The sequence below is a fragment of the Oncorhynchus tshawytscha genome, linkage group LG07, assembly GCF_018296145.1.
Source record: "Oncorhynchus tshawytscha isolate Ot180627B linkage group LG07, Otsh_v2.0, whole genome shotgun sequence".
Taxonomy (NCBI): domain Eukaryota; kingdom Metazoa; phylum Chordata; class Actinopteri; order Salmoniformes; family Salmonidae; genus Oncorhynchus; species Oncorhynchus tshawytscha.
The window spans coordinates 632,701-651,161 of record NC_056435.1 but is presented as its reverse complement, the minus strand read 5'-3'; the positions used below and the strand labels follow the sequence as shown (position 1 = coordinate 651,161).

The window sequence follows — 18,461 nt, the reverse complement described above, 5'->3', positions numbered from 1 at the left end:
GTTGCTAGAATCCTGACTAGAACCAAAACATTTGATCATGTTACTCCAGTGCTAGCCTCCCTACACTGGCTTCCTGTTAAGGCGAGGGCTGATTTCAAGGTTTACTGCTAACCTACAAAGCATTACATGGGCTTGCTCCTACCTATCTTTCCGATTTGGTCCTGCCGTACATACCTACACGTACGCTGCGGTCACAAGACGCAGGCCTCCTAATTGTCCCTAGAATTTCTAAGCAAACAGCTGGAGGCAGGGCTTTCTCCTATAGAGCTCCATTATTATGGAATGGTCTGCCTACCCATGTGAGAGACGCAGACTCGGTCTCAACCTTTAAGTCTTTACTGAAGACTCATCTTTTCAGTGGGTCATATGATTGAGTGTAGTCTGGCCCAGGAGTGTGAAGGTGAACGGAAAGGCTCTGGAGCAACGAACCGCCCTTGCTGTCTCTGCCTGGCCGGTTCCCCTCTCTCCATTGGGATTCTCTGCCTCTAACCCTATTATAGGGTCTGAGTCACTGGCTTACTGGTGCTCTTCCATGACGTCCCTAGGAGGGGTGCGTCACTTGAGTGGGTTGAGTCACTGACGTGATCTTCCTGTCTGGGTTGGCGCTCCCCCTTGGGTTGTACCGTGGCGGAGATCTTTGTGAGCTATTCTCGGCCTTGTCTCAGGATGGTAAGTTGGTGGTTGAAGATATCCCTCTAGTGGTGTGGGGGCTGTGCTTTCGCAAAGTGGGTGGGGTTATATCCTGCCTGTTTGGCCCTGTCCGGGGGTATCATGTGATGGGGCCACAGTGTCTCCTGACCCCTCCTGTGTCAGCCTCCAGTATTTATGCTGCAGTAGTTTATGTGCCGGGGGGCTAGGGTCAGTCTGTTATATCTGGAGTACTTCTCCTGTCTTATCTGGTGTCCTGTGTGAATTTAAGTATGCTCTCTCTAATTCTCTCTTTCTTTCTCTCTCTCGGAGGACCTGAGCCCTAGGACCATGCCTCAGGACTACCTGGCATGATGACTCCTTGCTGTCCCCAGTCTACCTGGCCGTGCTGCTGCTCCAGTATCAACTGTTCTGCCTGTGGCTATGGAACCCTGACCTGTTCACCGGACGTGGTACCTGTCCCAGACCTGCTGTTTTCAACTCTCTAGAGACAGCAGGAGCGGTAGAGATACTCTTAATGATCGGCTATGAAAAGCCAACTGACATTTACTCCTGAGGTGCTGACTTGATGCACCCTCGACAACTACTGTGATTATTATTATTTCACCATGCTGTAGGCTACTTGAGAACAAGTTCTCATTTGCAACTGCGACCTGGCCAAGATAAAGCATAGCAGTGTGAGCAGACAACAACACAGAGTTACACATGGAGTAAACAATAAACAATAAACAAGTCAATAACATAGTAGAAAAAAAATCTATATACATTGTGTGCAAAAGGTAGGCAATAAATGTAGGTAGGCAATAAATAGGCCATAGGAGTGAATAATTACAATTTAGCAGATTAACACTGGAGTGATAAATGATCAGATGACCAGGTAGAGATACTGGTGTGCAAAAGAGCAGAAAAGTAAATAAATAAAAACAGTATGGGGATGAGGTAGGTAAAAATGGGTGGGCTATATACCGATGGACTATGTAGAGCTGCAGCGATCGGTTAGCTGCTCAGATAGCAGATGTTTAAAGTTGGTGAGTGAGATAAAAGTCTCCAAGTTCAGAGATTTTTGCAATTCGTTCCAGTCGCAGGCAGCAGAGTACTGGAAGGAAAGGCGGCCAAATGAGGTTTTGGCTTTAGGGATGATCAGTGAGATACACCTGCTGGAGCGCGTGCTACGGGTTCTAGGTTTCTTCCTAGGTTTTGGCCTTTCTTGGGAGTTTTTCCTAGCCACCGTGCTCCTACACCTGCATTGCTTGCTGTTTGGGGTTTTAGGCTGGGCTTCTGTACAGCACTTTGAGATATCAGTTGATGTAAGAAGGGCTATATAAATACATGTGATTTGAAATTTGATTTGAATAAGTCCAGAAACACACCAGCCAGCTGGTCTGCACATGATTTGAGGACGTGGCAAGGGATGCCGTCTGGCCCGGCAGCCTTGCGAGGGTTAACACATTTTTAATGTTTTACTCACGTTGGCCACAGAGAAGGAGAGCCCACAGTCTTTGGCAGCATGACGTGTCGGTGGCACTGTATTGTCCTCAAAGTGCGCAAAGAAGTTGTTTAATTTGTCTGGAAGTAAGATGTCAATGTCTGCAACACGGCTGGTTTTCTTTTGTAATTTTCCTACTTTGTCTCTATAGTAACACTTGTTTGTTTGATTGCCTTACAGAGGGAATAACTACAATGTTTGTATTCGGCCATGTTTTCAGTCGCCTTGCCATGATTAAATGCGGTGGTACGTGCTTTCAATATTGCGCGAATGCTACCATCAATCCAAGGTTTCTGGTTAGGGAAGGTTTTAATAGTCAGAGTGGGTACAAAATCTCCTATACACTTCCTTACCGCTGACTCGGTGAGCGAGTACTGGGAAAATATCCCAGTCCACGTGATCAAAGCAATCTTGAAGTGTGGAATCCGATTGGTCAGACCAGTGTTGGATAGACCTAAGCATGGGCGCTTCCTGTTTTAGTTTCTGCCTATAGGAGGGGAGCAAGAAGATGGAGTCATGGTCAGATTTGCCAAAAGGAGGGAGGGGGAGGGCCTTGTATGCATCGCGGAAGTTAGAGTAGCAGTGGTCGAGTGTGTTACTCGCCCGTGTAATGCAATCGAAATGCTGCTGGAATTTAGGTAGCCTTGTTCTCAGATTAGCTTTCTTAAAATCCACAGCTACAATAAATGCCCCTCAGGATATATGGTTTCCAGTTTGCGCAAAGTCCAGTGAAGTTCCTTGATGGCCGCCTTGGGAGATTCTCTTGGGAGATAATACGGTCGGCATTTGATTGTGAGGAATTCATGTGAACAAAAGGACTTGAGTTCTTGTATGTTGTTACAATTACATGAATTGTTAATCATGAAACATACACCCCCGCCCTTGTTCTTACCAGAGAGATGTTTGTTCCTGTCGGCGTGATGCACTGAAAATCCCGTTGGCTGTACAATCTCCGACAGCATGTCCCCAGCTAGCCATGTCTCTGTGAAACAGAGTATGTTACAATCCCGGAAATCTCTTTGGAAAGCAACTCTTGTCCTAATTTTGTCGACTTTGTTAACTAGGGACTGGACATTAGCAAGTAATATACTGAGAAGCGGTGGTTGGTGTGCGCGCATCCAAAGCCTCACTAGAAGACCACTCGGCACCCTCTCCTCCGATGGCATTGTTTTTGGTCAGCCTCTGGAATCAGATCAAATGCCCTGCGAGGTGCAGACAAAGGATCCGCTTGGGAAAGTCGTATTCCTGGTCGTAGTGCTGTGTAACGGCAGATCTCCTCTTCGTCTGAAGAGGAGTAAGGATCGGAACAAGATAAGGTAAGTGTCCATAACTTTAATCAAAGAAAGCACTGAACACTGAATACAAAAATAACAAAAGAAACGTGAAGAAACAAAACCGAAACAGTACAGTGTGGCGACAAACACTGACACGGAAACAAACACCCACAAACCAACAGTGAAACCCAGGCTACCTTAGTATGATTCTCAATCAGAGACAGCTAACGACACCTGCCTCTGATTGAGAACCATACTAGGCCGAAACAGAAACCAAACATAGAAAAACAAACATAGACTGCCGACCCCAACTCACGCCCTGACCATACTAAATAAAGACAAAACAAAGGAAATAAAGGTCAGAACGTGACAGTGCTGGTTGTGCTGGTAAGTTGACGTCTCTCTTATATCCAATACTTATTCCCGGCTGTATGTAATAACACTTAAGGTTTTCTGGGGTAACAATGTAAGAAATAATACATATAAAAACAAAATAGTGCAGTTTCCTAAGGACTCGAAGCGAAGCTGCCATCTCTATCGGCGCCATCTCCATGATCTGCCTGATCACTAAGTAAAACTGTCAAAGCATGCTGCTTTGGTTCAGATACAAGCAGAAACTCCACATCATTCATTCTCTTGGTTGTAGAAAAGTGTTAACCTTTAATTTCAAGAGCTATCTGTAGGGGAAAGTGGTCTTAGTCCATAGATAATATATAAATATAGAATATTCAGTAAATATACCGCAATCTGTACTGTTTCAGTTTTTTGCTCAATACAAATATTCAATTTCTCTGCAATAATATATGTTCTCTGTCCCTCTCTCTCTGTCCCTCTCTCTCTGCAATAATATATTCTCTCTGCACATCTCTCTCTCTCTCTCTCTCTCTCTCTCTCTCTCGCTCTCTCTCTCTCAATTCAATTCAAGTGGATTTATTGGCATGGGAAACATGTTGACATTGAATATGACATTTTACATGTTATATTATGTCTATATACAGTGTTGCAATGATGTGCAAATAGTTAAAGTAAAAAAAGTGAAAATAAATAAACATATGGGTTGTATTTACAATGGTGTTTGTTCTTCACTGGTTGCCCTTTTCCTGTGGCAACAGGTCACAAATCTTGCTGCTGTGATTGCACACTGTGGTATTTCACCCAATAGATATGGGAGAGTATCAAAATTGGAATTGTTTTCAAATTCTTTGTGGGTCTGTGTAATCTGAGGGAAATATGTGTCTCTAATATGGTCATATATTTGGCATGAGGTTAGGAAGTGTAGCTCAGTTTCCACCTCATTTTGTGGGCAGTGCACACATACTGTTGCCTGTCTTCTCCTGAGAGCCAGGTCTGCCTACTGCAGCCTTTCTCAATGGCAAGGCTATGCTCACTGAGTCTGTACATAGTCAAAGCTTTCATTCATTTTGGGTCAGTCACAGTGGTCAGGTATCCTGCCATGGTGTATTCTCTGTTTATGGCCAAATAGCATTCTAGTTTGCTCAGTTTTTTTTGTTTTTTTGTTAATTCTTTTCAATGTGTCAAGTAATTATATATATTTTCTCTCTCTCTCTCTCTCTCTCTCTCTCTCTCTCTCTCTCTCTCTCTCTCTCTCTCTCTCTCCAACATGCTAGTTATATAAATATGCTAGACCATAACTATTACAGAACTAAGGAACAATGCTACACTGCAATCACACTGTACCAGCCCTGCCTAACAAATGAATAGATAGCTTCTAGCGTCGCTGAATGTAAAGTGGTGCCTGCCCCACGCTTCCAATAATGGGTGGTGGTAATGGTGAGGGGGTGGGCGGATTGCAATGTATTCTTAAAACCCTTTTCCTTCTTCCTACTTCAACCTTTTCCATTAATTCTGTCTATTTGGGGCCATTAGTGTGAAGTATCCCTCCACTCCCCCTTTTGGAGGTTGCCATCAGTTACAACCCTACATTGTGCAGCCGGTAGCAGCAGAACACTAATCATTAGCAGGGTGGAAGCCAGGCTCTCTGGGGGGTATCCTTTAACAAATGTCAGGATTGAGCTGGAGGGGAAATTGCTCTCCCAAAGGCGGCCGTACATCAGAGGACCCAAGGCAAGAGTAGCGCTGATCCCTCTAAGAGAAGCACACTTTAAAACAAGACTCATGGTGAAATCACTCCTTCTTGCTCCGGTTAGGTGTGAAAACGCTAGTTGAACAGAACAGAAGCGAACAGCACAGCATCTCATTTGCTGGGATATAATTGGATCCCTCAGGTTTTGGTGAGAATTTGCAAAGGCTATGTGGTTGTAGACAAACTTCTGGAACAAAGAGGATGTAGGAAAAAGCAGGAGTATATTTTGTTAGTTTTAACATAGATATTTTGATATTTTCATGAACATGAATGGGTTGCAATTACATTCATCTGTAGTATTCCAGGTCTCATCCATTTATGGGATTAAAATGTGAAAAGATCAATGCTTTCACTTGATTAAAAGCTGCTTGGGTAGTGGGTCTCAATTGCATACTCCTCACGTCCTCTCTCCTCACCTCAAAACCCATTGGATGAGAAAGCCAGAGGTCCCTCTCCTCTGAACTTCTCCTCCAATGGGTTTTGAGAAGAAGGCAAGGAGAGAGCAGAGAGGACGCGAGAAGTATGCAATTCAGATTTTCCCATTCTCTTGGTGATGTTTAGTGAGACATCAGGTGGCCTGGCTTGTGACTTTCACCAAACAGAAGCTCTTCAAAGCCTTCAACAGTGTAGGTGGTCTCTGGTCATCTATTGACCGGACAATGTGCAACAACTTCAATTGCATTTTGATTTAAGACTCTAAGCTGTGTGCCTTTCATCCACACTGGTAGGAGTTTCATACAGGGACTGTAGCAGACTGCCTGGAAGTGCTAATGAGCAATACCTCTTAATGTAATCTCCTTTTAATGAGACTCTTTGTTTTGAGAGTCTTGCTTCTTCCAGGCACTAAGGTATGAGTCAGCCTGATACAACACTCTATGTTGATCTGAGAGGATAGTGGTAAAAACAGGAAGTGAATGTAGTTGTAGATGTTAATGACCACTTATAAGAACATATAAGAACAAGTTGTGCATGACGACACGTTTGAATGTTTTTAATGCCTTAGACTCAATCATGGACACTCTTACTGACAGTTGTTGCTGCTTTGCCTGATGCATTGTTGTCTCTACCTTCTTGCCCTTTGTGCTGTTGTCTGCGCACAATAATGTTTGTACCATGTTTTGTGCTGCTACCATGTTGTGCTGCTGCCATGTTGTGTTGCTATCATGTTGTTGTCATGTTGTGTTGCTACTATGCTGTGTTGTCATGTGTTGCTGCCATGCTGTGTTGTTGTCTTAGGTCTCTCTTGTCGTGATGTGTGTTTAGTCCTATATTTTTTATTTTATTTTATTTTTAATCCCAGCCCCTGTCCCCGCTGGAGACCTTTTTGGTTGGCAGTCATTGTAAATATGAATTTGTTCTTAACTGACATACCTAGTTAAATAAAGGTTAAATAAAACAATTTTAAAAATATGAGGTAATTCATAGGAAGTGTTACCAATACATGCAATAAGAGCAGCAACACCAAGTGATAAAATATTTTAAAATATATATTTGAAAGAGGCCAACATATATATTTGCATTATTTAACTGATGCTGTTTCAGTTCAGACAATGAACAAAACATTCCTTATAAGGAGATATGAGAGATATCATGAGATACATGTCCCAGAGAGGTGGTATCAGCGGTTTAGTTACTAGGGGCATGGATACTGAACCAATACCCACGTAATAGGCCTGTTTGACGTCAGAATAACAGGGATTTGGGTTGTAGCTTCAGTACCCTGAGAGGTACTGGGGGAAACAAAACATTTCCATGTAATTACCTTCAATAATCCTCCAAGTTCTCTCTAAGGTCCCTGAAATGGAACCACTTTAAATCTCACACATTGTTTAAAAGGGCACATTGTGCTCTACCTACAGGGCCTTCAGAAAGTATTCATACCCCTTGACTTATTCCACATTTTGTTGTGTTAAAGCCTGCATTCAAAATGGATTCAACATCTCACCTATCTACACACAATACCCCATCATGACAAACTGCAAACATCTTTTTTTTATTTTTATGTTTGCAAATGTATTGAAAATGAAATACAGAAATATGTCATTTACGTAAGTATTCACACCCCTTTGCTATGACACTCCAAATTGAGCTCAGATGAATCCAATTCCCTTTGATCATCCTTGAGATGTCAGTACAACCAGAGTGGAGTCCACCTGTGGCCAATTCAATTGTTTGGACATGATTAAATAATGTCCCAGAGTTAACAGTCAGAGCAGAAACTATACCAGAGCAGAAACTATCCCAGTCTGCTATCCCCACATGCTTCAAGATGGCCACCATTGTTCCTGTTCACAAGAAAGCAAGGTAACTGAACTAAATGACTATCACCCTGTAGCACTCACTTCAGTCATCATGAAGTGCTTTAAGAGATGAGTCAAGGATCATATCACCTCCACCCTACTAGTCACCCTAGACCCACTCCGATTTGCCTACCGTCCCAATAGGTCTACAGACCATGCAATCGCCATCACACTGCACACTGCCCTATCCTATCTGGACTAGAGGAATACCTATGTAAGAATGCTGTTAATTGACTACAGCTCAGCATTCAACACCATAATACCCTCTAAACTCATCATTAAGCTTGAGACCCTGGGTCTCGACCCCGCCCTGTGCAACTGGGTCCTGGACTTTCTGATGGGCCGCCCCCAGGCCCCACAAGGGTGAGTTCTCAGCCCTCTCCTATACTCCCTATTCAACCATGACTGCGTGGCCATGCACGCCTCCACCTCAATCATCAAGTTTGTCAACAAAACAAGGGACCACCCCCCTATCCACATTGACGGGACAGTAGTGGAGAAGGTGGAAAGTTTTAAGTTCCTTGGCGTACACATCACAGACAAACTGAAATGGTCCACCCCCACAGACAGCATGGTAAAGAAGGCGCAACAGTTAAAGAGCCATCACTAACATAGTAGAGAGGCTGCTGCCAACATACAGACTCAAATCACTGGCCACTTTAATAAATAGATTTAGTAATGGTATCACTAGTCACTTTAAATAATCCCACTTTCATAATGTTTACATATCCTACATTACTCATCTCATATGTATATACTGTATTTTATACCATCTATTGCATCTTAACTATGCCCCACGGCCATCATGCATCCATATATTTATATGTACATATTCTTAAACCATCCCCTTAAATTGTGTGTATAAGGTAGTCGTTGTGAACTTGTCAGACTACTTGTTAGATATTACTGCACTGTCAGAACTTGAAGCAAAAGCATTTCACTACACTCGCATTAACATCTGCTAACCATGTGTATGTGACCAAGAAAATTTGATTTAATTTGATGAAGTCCAAGGAACTGTCCCTAGATCTCAGAGATATAATTGTGATGAGGCATATATCTGGGGAAGGGTATAAAACAATTTCTAGAGTGTTGAAAGTTTCCAAGAGCATAGTGGTCTCCATCATTGGGAAATTGAAAACATATGGAACTACCCAGACCAAACTGAGCAAGAAGGACCTTGGTCAGGGAGGTAACCAAGAACCCAATGAACTACAGAGTTCATTGGCTGAAATGGGAGAACCTGTCAGAGAGACAACAGTCTCTACAGCACTTCACCAATCTGGGCTTTATGGTACAGTGGACAGACGGAAGCCACTCTTGAGAAAAAGGCACATGACAGCACGCCTGGATTTTGTAAAAATGCACGTGAAAGACTCTGAGATCATAAGGCAAATGGGGTCTGATTAGATCAAATGAACTCTTCGGCCTGAATGCAGAGCGCTATGTCTGTAGAAAACCAAGCACAGCTCATCACCTGTCTAACACTAACCCTACCTTGAAGCATGCTGGTGGCAGCATCATGATATGGGGATGCTTTTCAGCAGCAGGGATTGGGAGACTGGTAAGGATCGAAGGAACAATGAATGGAGCCAAATACAGGAAAATCCTTAACTTAATGAGAACCTGCTTCAGAAAGCAAACGGCCATAGAATGGGGTGAACATTGATGTGACAAATGAACAATTAGCCCAAGCATACAGCCAAAGTAATGCTGGAATGGCTTCAGAACAAGAATGTGAAAGTCATTGAGTGGTCCAGCCAAAGCCTTGAAGATTGCTGTTCACTGCCGCTCCCCATCTAACTGAACAGAGATTTGAGAAAATCTGCAAGGAAGAATGGGAGAAAATCCCCAAATCCAGACGAGCAAAGCTGATACAGACATACCCAAGACAACTCAAAGCTGATCCAGACATACCCAAGACAACTCAAAGCTGATCCAGACATACCCAAGATAACTCAAAGCTGATCCAGACATACCCAAGACAACTCAAAGCTGATCCAGACATACCCAAGACAACTCAAAGCTGACCCAGACATACCCAAGACAACTCAAAGGTGATCCAGACATACCCAAGACAACTCAAAGGTGATCCAGACATACCCAAGACAACTCAAAGCTGATCCAGACATACCCAAGACAACTCCAAGCTGATCCAGACATACCCAAGACAACTCAAAGCGGATCCAGACATACCCAAGAAAACTCAAAGCTGATCCAGACATACCCAAGACAACTCCAAGCTGATCCAGACATACCCAAGACAACTCCAAGCTGATCCAGACATACCCAAGACAACTCAAAGCTGATCCAGACATACCCAAGACAACTCAAAGCTGATCCAGACATACCCAAGACAACTCAAAGCTGATGCAGACATACCCAAGACAACTCAATGGTGATCCAGACATACCCAAGACAACTCAAAGCTGATCCAGACATAACCAAGACAACTCAAAGCTGATCCAGACATACCCAACACAACTCAAAGGGGATCCAGACATACCCAAGACAACTTCATTTTCAACAAATGTGCAATATTTCTAAAAACATGTTTTCACTTTGTCAATATGGGTTATTGTGTGTAGTTGGGTGAGACAAACCATTTCTGTATGGACCTCGCTTTTTGCACAGGGGTTTTGTCATGCTGAAACAGGAAAGGGTCTTCCCCAAACTATTGCCACAAAGTTGGAAGCACAGAATCATCTAGAATGTCACATATGCTGTAGTGTTAAGATTTCCCTTCATTGGAAATAAGGGGCCTAGCCCGAACCATGAAAAACAGCCCCAGATCATTATTCCTCCTCCACCAAACTTTACCAAACTTTGCTGGCATCCGGCAAACCCAGATTCGTCCATCAGACTGCCAGATGGTGAAGCGTGATTCATCACTCCAGAGAACATGTTTCCACTGTTCCAGAGTCCAATGGCGGTGTGTGTAAAGCACACACCAACCACTGCGCATGGTGATCTTAGGCTTGAGTGCTCACTGAGCTCTTCAGTAAGGCCATTCTACTGCCAAAGCCAATGTCTTTGGAGATTGCATGGCTCTGGTGCTCGATGTTATACACCTGTCAGCAATGGTGTGGCTGAAATAGCTGAATCCACTAATTTGAAGGGGTATCCACACACTTTTGTATATATAGTATGTCCCAAAGAGGTTGTATCACTGTGAAAAAAATATTCTTAATGTGGAATAAGGCAAGGGGTATAAATACTTTCTGAAGGCACTGTATGTTATATCTGGAGTACCTCTCCTGTCCTATTCGGTGTCCTGTGTGAATCTAAGTGTGCGTTCTCTAATTCTCTCTTTCTCTCTCTCTCTCTCTCTCTCTCTCTCTCTCGGAGGACCTGAGCCCTAGGACCATGCCCCAGGACTACCTGACATGATGACTCCTTGCTGTCCCCAGTCCACCTGGCCGTGCTGCTGCTCCAGTTTCAACTGTTCTGCCTTATTATTATTCGACCATGCTGGTCATTTATGAACATTTGAACATCTTGGCCATGTTCTGTTATAATCTCCACCCGGCACAGCCAGAAGAGGACTGGCCACCCCACATATGCTCTCTCTAATTCTCTCTTTCTTTCTCTCTCTCGGAGGACCTGAGCCCTAGGACCATGCCCCAGGACTACCTGACATGATAACTCCTTGCTGTCCCCAGTCCACCTGACCGTGCTGCTGCTCCAGTTTCAACTGTTCTGCCTTATTATTATACGACCATGCTGGTCATTTATGAACATTTGAACATCTTGGCCATGTTCTGTTATAATCTCCACCCGGCACAGCCAGAAGAGGACTGGCCACCCCACATAGCCTGGTTCCTCTCTAGGTTTCTTCCTAGGTTTTGGCCTTTCTAGGGAGTTTTTCCTAGCCACCGTGCTTCTACACCTGCATTGCTTGCTGTTTGGGGTTTTAGGCTGGGTTTCTGTACAGCACTTTGAGATATCAGCTGATGTATGAAGGGCTATATAAATACATTTGATTTGATTTGATTTGTATGTCTCTGAGAACAAGTCTGCACCCACACCAGCTCTCTCAAGAGTATGATTGCCCTTCCTTACACCAGCAAATAATAGTCTTTCAAATGGAAGTGAGTGATTCTCTTACTGACAAAGAAATAATACGCATCTCTCAGTGGAGAAAGGGCCTCCGCTATGCATATTCTCCAATCACTCTGTAGTCTATCTACAATATACACCTGTCTGATCCTCTCCTCTGCCACCTCTCTTTCAGGCTGCATCGTCACCTGCTCATTACTGACCCCCAGCTGCCTATGACACAAACATTATCTAAAAACACCAGCCACCCCCCCCACCCTCACCTCCTGACGCCTCCCCACCCGCCCACCCACCATAGTCATGGCTCCTACCTCCCTCCCCCGTCCACCAACCAAAGTCATGGCTCCTACCTTCGTCCCCCGTCCCCCCACCATAGTCATGGCTCCTACCTCCCTCCCCAGTCCCCCACCAAAGTCATGGCTCCTACCTCCCCCGTCCCCCACCAAAGTCATGGCTCCTACCTCCCGTCCCCCACCATAGTCATGGCTCCTACCTCCCTCCCCGTCCCCCACCAAAGTCATGGCTCCTACCTACCCTGTCCCCCAACCATAGTCATGTCTCCTACCTCCCTCCCCTGTCCCCCAACCATAGTCATGGCTCCTACCTCCCTCCCCCGTCCCCCACCACAGTCATGGCTCCTACCTCCCGTCCCCCACCAAAGTCATGGCTCCTACCTCCCTCCCCTGTCCCCCCACCAAAGTCATGGCTCCTACCTCCCTCTCCTGTCCCCCACCATAGTCATGACTCCTCTTCCTCCCCTGTCCCCCCACCATAGTCATGGCTCCTCCCTCCCGTCCCCCACCATAGTCATGGCTCCTACCTTCCTCCCCCCGTCCCCCTACCATAGTCATGGCTCCTACCTCCCTCCCCGTCCCCCCACCATAGTCATGGCTCCTACCTCCCTCCCCTGTCCCCCCACCATAGTCATGGTTCCTACCTCCCTCCCCTGTCCCCCACCATAGTCATGGTTCCTACCTCCCTCCCCTGTCCCCCACCATAGTCATGGTTCCTACCTCCCTCCCCTGTCCCCCACCATAGTCATGGTTCCTACCTCCCTCCCCTGTCCACCCACCATAGTCATGGTTCCTACCTCCCTCCCCTGTCCCCCACCATAGTCATGGTTCCTACCTCCCTCCCCTGTCCCCCACCATAGTCATGGCTCCTACCTCCCTCTCCTGTCCCCCCCCACCATAGTCATGGCTCCTACCTTCCTCCCCTGTCCCCCACCATAGTCATGGCTCCTCCCTCCCGTCCCCCACCATAGTCATGGCTCCTACCTTCCTCCCCCGTCCCCCTACCATAGTCATGGCTCCTACCTCCCTCCCCCCCGTCCCCCACCATAGTCATGGCTCCTACCTCCCTCCCCTGTCCCCCACCATAGTCATGGCTCCTACCTCCCTCCCTGTCCCCCACCATAGTCATGGTTCCTACCTCCCTCCCCTGTCCCCCCACCATAGTCATGGTTCCTACCTCCCTCCCCTGTCCCCCACCATAGTCATGGCTCCTACCTCCCTCCCCTGTCCCCCACCACCATAGTCATGGTTCCTACCTCCCTCCCCTGTCCCCCCACCATAGTCATGGTTCCTACCTCCCTCCCTGTCCCCCACCATAGTCATGGTTCCTACCTCCCTCCCCTGTCCCCCCACCATAGTCATGGTTCCTACCTCCCTCCCCTGTCCCCCCACCATAGTCATGGGTCCTACCTCCCTCCCCTGTCCCCCCACCATAGTCATGGCTCCTACCTCCCTCTCCTGTCCCCCCACCATAGTCATGGCTCCTACCTTCCTCCCCTGTCCCCCACCATAGTCATGGCCCTCCCTCCCGTCCCCCACCATAGTCATGGCTCCTACCTTCCTCCCCCGTCCCCCTACCATAGTCATGGCTCCTACCCCCTCCCCGTCCCCCACCATAGTCATGGCTCCTACCTCCCTCCCCTGTCCCCCCCACCATAGTCATGGCTCCTACCTCCCTCCCCTGTCCCCCACCATAGTCATGGTTCCCCTCCACCATAGTCATGGTTCCTACCTCCCTCCCCTGTCCCCCCACCATAGTCATGGCTCCTACCTCCCTCCCCTGTTCCCCCACCATAGTCATGGTTCCTACCTCCCTCCCCTGTCCCCCCACCATAGTCATGGTTCCTACCTCCCTCCCCTGTCCCCCACCATAGTCATGGCTCCTACCTCCCTCCCCTGTCCCCCCCACCATAGTCATGGCTCCTACCTCCCTCCCCTGTCCCCCACCATAGTCATGGTTCCTACCTCCCTCCCCTGTCCCCCACCATAGTCATGGTTCCTTTTCCCTCCCCTGTCCCCCCCACCATAGTCATGGTTCCTACCTCCCTCCCCTGTCCCCCCACCATAGTCATGGTTCCTACCTCCCTCCCCTGTCTCCCCACCATAGTCATGGTTCCTACCTCCCTCCCCTGTCCCCCCACCATAGTCATGGTTCCTACCTCCCTCCCCTGTCCCCCACCATAGTCATGGTTCCTACCTCCCTCCCCTGTCCCCCCACCATAGTCATGGTTCCTACCTCCCTCCCCTGTCCCCCCACCATAGTCATGGTTCCTACCTCCCTCCCCTGTCCCCCACCATAGTCATGGTTCCTACCTCCCTCCCCTGTCCCCCACCATAGTCATGGTTCCTACCTCCCTCCCCTGTCCCCCCACCATAGTCATGGTTCCTACCTCCCTCCCCTGTCCCCCACCATAGTCATGGTTCCTACCTCCCTCCCTGTCCCCCACCATAGTCATGGTTCCTACCTCCCTCCCCTGTCCCCCACCATAGTCATGGTTCCTACCTCCCTCCCCTGTCCCCCACCATAGTCATGGCTCCTATCTTCCTGAACACAATACAGTTTCAGGTGTGTTTTCAGTGTGATTGTAGTTATCTCCCCCGCAGTACGCCTCATCAAGCAGCACAGTATTTCACCCCTGAACACAACACAGCTTCAGGTGTGATTGTAGTTATCTCCCCCGCAGTACGCCTCATCAAGCAGCACAGTATTTCACCCCTGAACACAACACAGCTTCAGGTGTGATTGTAGTTATCTCCCCCGCAGTACGCCTCATCAAGCAGCACAGTATTTCACCCCTGAACACAACACAGCTTCAGGTGTGATTGTAGTTATCTCCCCCGCAGTACGCCTCATCAAGCAGCACAGTATTTCACCCCTGAACACAACACAGCTTCAGGTGTGATTGTAGTTATCTCCCCCGCAGTACGCCTCATCAAGCAGCACAGTATTTCACCCTGAACACAACACAGCTTCAGGTGTGATTGTAGTTATCTCCCCCGCAGTACGCCTCATCAAGCAGCACAGTATTTCACCCCTGAACACAACACAGCTTCAGGTGTGATTGTAGTTATCTCCCCCGCAGTACGCCTCATCAAGCAGCACAGTATTTCACCCTGAACACAACACAGCTTCAGGTGTGATTGTAGTTATCTCCCCCTATACGCCTCATCAAGCAGCACAGTATTTCCCCCTGAACACAACACAGCTTCAGGTGTGATTGTAGTTATCTCCCCCTATACGCCTCATCAAGCAGCACAGTGTTTCCCCCCTGAATCCAACACAGCTTCAGGTGTGTTTTCAGTGTGATTGTAGTTATCTCCCTCGCAGTACGCCTCATCAAACAGCACAGTGTTTCCCCCCTGAATCCAACACAGCTTCAGGTGTGTTTTCAGTGTGATTGTAGTTATCTCCCTCGCAGTACGCCTCATCAAGCAGCACAGTATTTCACCCCTGAACACAACACAGCTCCTTTGAGGAAATGGTGAATAATGCATGCAAGCCTCTCTAATTAAAATAGCGACCCGTTCTTGGCCACACATCATTACCTTCGTGTCCGCGCTCCTCAAGAATATGTTAGCGCATCACACACACACACAAACAATAACCCCCTGACGCTTAAACAGCACCCGTGGGGAGGGGCATTGTTTGGGCAGGCGAGGCGAGGGGGGTACCTAACGTGCGTGAAAGTATCCATCTGACATTTCCCTTTCGCTGATTAGCATTTCATTCATGACCATTCAGCTCGTCATCTCTATCCAATCATTTCAATCAAGGCATGCTTACCTAGCTCCCTCCATATTCATGTGTAACAAACACATTATCTGTTGATTTAGGGTTGTATAAATACCTCTTTAACAAAATAACAAGCTCAACAAACAGGGAACGTAATCCAATTCGACAGTGTATGGTCAACAGATATGGAGCTGATTTAATAAGCTACTGTGGATGTCTGTCTGTCTGTCTGTTCAGGAACATTGTGAAATGAACTGAATCTCTCTGCTGGGCTCTGATAGTGAAGGAGCTTTAGTCATCAACGTCTTGGGATATTTAAACGTGACTTGGCAGTTGGGTCATGAAGCCATGAGCTAATATCTAATCGTTATGGCAGTTGTCATAACATTGCGCACTGTTTTTGTCCGATGTGACTGAAGACAGCTTGGACCAAAATGACAAGGCAGCCGAGGTTAACTTGGGCACCACTGTATGTCATGAAAACGTTAGTTCATTTATCATCTTAGATATGTACTTGCTTACATTGTTTAATATACCAAACATATTCACATGCTAATAATTCTATTTCAGACCTGCCATTCTTAAAGGGCTAGTTCATTCAAAATCACCAACCAACTGTAACTCAGCATGTTGGTGCAAAGGAAAACATATCATGGTGGTGAAAGAACTCAATGTCAGAGGGAAGGAAGGAGAGAAATAGGGAGGGATGGAGGGAGAAAAGGAAGGGAGGACTAGTCTACACTCTTAGAAAAAAGGTAGAACACAAAAAGGGTTCTACCTGGAACCAAAATGGTTCTATCCGGAACCAAAAAGGTTATATCTGGAACCAAAAGGGGTTCTTCAAAGTTTTCTCCTATGGGAACAGCTGAGAATCCTTTTAGGTTTTAGATAGCACCTTTCTTTCTTAGCATGTACAGGAGATTTAGCTCCGCATAAACACACACACATGCACGTACACACACATAAATCCATTTGTTCCCTCTCACCAGGCAGCTTGCTGTGGAACCAATGCAAGCCTAGTCTAGCTAAGTCTTAATTAACTGACCAGGCATGATTTAGCTGCTTTAAATTATCATTACACTATCCTACTTTTCTTCATTCCTCATCCCAACTGTCACAGCCTTTAAGCATTCTAATAGGCTGTCTTTAGAGTGCCTCTTCTGGTGTTAAAATAGACTCGGACAGACGTAGTCGTGACTCGTGAAAAGCAGTATGTACAGTGGGGCAAAAAAGTATTTAGTCAGCCATCAATTGTGCAAGTTCTCCCACTTAAAAAGATGAGAGAGGCCTGTAATTTTCATCATAGGAAGACTTCAACTATGACAGACAAAATGAGGGAAAAAATCCAGAAAATCACATTGTTGGATTTTTAATGAATTTATTTGCAAATTATGGTGGAAAATAAGTATTTGGTCAATAACAAAAGTTTATCTCAATACTTTGTTATATACCCTTTGTTGGCAATGACAGAGGTCAAACGTTTTCTGTAAGTCTTCACAAGGTTTTCACACACTGTTGCTGGTATTTTGGCCCATACCTCCATGCAGATCTCCTCTGGAGCAGTGATGTTTTGGGGCTGTTGCTGGGCAACACGGACTTTCAACTCCCTCCAAAGATTTTCTATGGGGTGGAGATCTGGAGACTGGCTAGGCCACTCTTCTTACAAAGCCACCCCTTCGTTGCCCGGGCAGTGTGTTTGGGATCATTGTCATGCTGAAAGACCTAGCCACGTTTCATCTTCAATGCCCTTGCTGATGAAAGGAGGTTTTCACTCAAAATCTCACGATACATGGCCCCATTCATTCTTTCCTTTACACGGATCAGTCGTCCTGGTCCCTTTGCAGAAAAACAGCCCCAAAGCATGATGTTTCCACCCCCATGCTTCACAGTAGGTATGGTGTTCTTTGGATGCAACTCAGCATTCTTTGTCCTCCAAACACGTCGAGTTGAGTTTTTACCAAAAAGTTATATTTTGGTTTCATCTGACCATATGACATTCTCCCAATCTTCTTCTGGATCATCCAAATGCTCTCTAGCAAACTTCAGACGGGCCTGGACATGTACTGGCTTAAGCAGGGGGACACGTCTGGCACTGCAGGATTTGAGTCCCTGGCGTCGTAGTGTGTTACTGATGGTAGGCTTTGTTACTTTGGTCCCAGCTCTCTGCAGGTCATTCACTAGGTCCCCCCGTGTGGTTCTGGGATTTTTGCTCACCGTTCTTGTGATCATTTTGACCCCACGGGGTGAGATCTTGCGTGGAGCCCCAGATCGAGGGAGATTATCAGTGGTCTTGTATGTCTTCCATTTCCTAATAATTGCTCCCACAGTTGATTTCTTCAAATCAAGCTGCTTACCTATTGCAGATTCAGTCTTCCCAGCCTGGTGCAAATAAATTCATTAAAAATCCTACAATGTGATTTTCTGGATTTTTTTTCCTCATTTTGTCTGTCATAGTTGAAGTGTACCTATGATGAAAATTACAGGCCTCTCTCATCTTTTTAAGTGGGAGAACTTGCACAAATGGTGGCTGACTAAATACTTTTTTGCCCCACTGTAGAGAGCTA

At 46.3% G+C, this 18,461-nt stretch overlaps 1 protein-coding gene across 2 annotated transcripts in view; it reads right to left on the bottom strand.

The window, feature by feature from the left end:
* LOC112267659 (interleukin-1 receptor accessory protein-like 1) overlaps window positions 1–18,461 on the bottom strand; it is an 810,683-nt gene that overhangs the window by 566,560 nt on the left and 225,662 nt on the right. The gene's annotated exons all lie outside the window — the stretch shown is intronic.